Below are 459 nucleotides of genomic sequence, written 5' to 3'. Positions count from 1 at the left end.
TAATGACTGATTCTTATACTTGAACAAGGAAAAATGAGAGAGAAACCCAGAGTATCCCATAGTGCATGAGAGCAAGGAGGAGCTTAAAAAGTGAAAGGATGCCTAATCAAAAAGCAAAACAAAAACCAAAAACCAAAACCAAAACAAAACAAAAACAACAAAAAAGGCAAAACAAACAACAACCCCCAAAATACCCCCACCCAAACCTGAATCAACAACAAAAAACAGAGCAAAATAAACTCTAAAAATCCCTTTAAAAAGCTGGAACAAGGCAGGGCGTGGTGGCGCACGCCTTTAATCCCAGCACTCGGGAGGCAGAGGCAGGTAGATTTCTGAGTTGGAGGCCAGCCTGGTCTACAGAGTGAGCTCCAGGACAGCCAGGGCTATACAGAGAAACCCTGTCTCGAAAAACCAAACCAAACCAAACCAAACCGGAAAACAGATGAGAAGGAGCGAGAG

Source organism: Mus pahari, chromosome 6, assembly GCF_900095145.1.
Source record: "Mus pahari chromosome 6, PAHARI_EIJ_v1.1, whole genome shotgun sequence".
In the NCBI taxonomy this organism is placed as follows: Eukaryota; Metazoa; Chordata; class Mammalia; order Rodentia; family Muridae; genus Mus; species Mus pahari.
Note: the sequence above shows the minus strand (reverse complement) of the source record.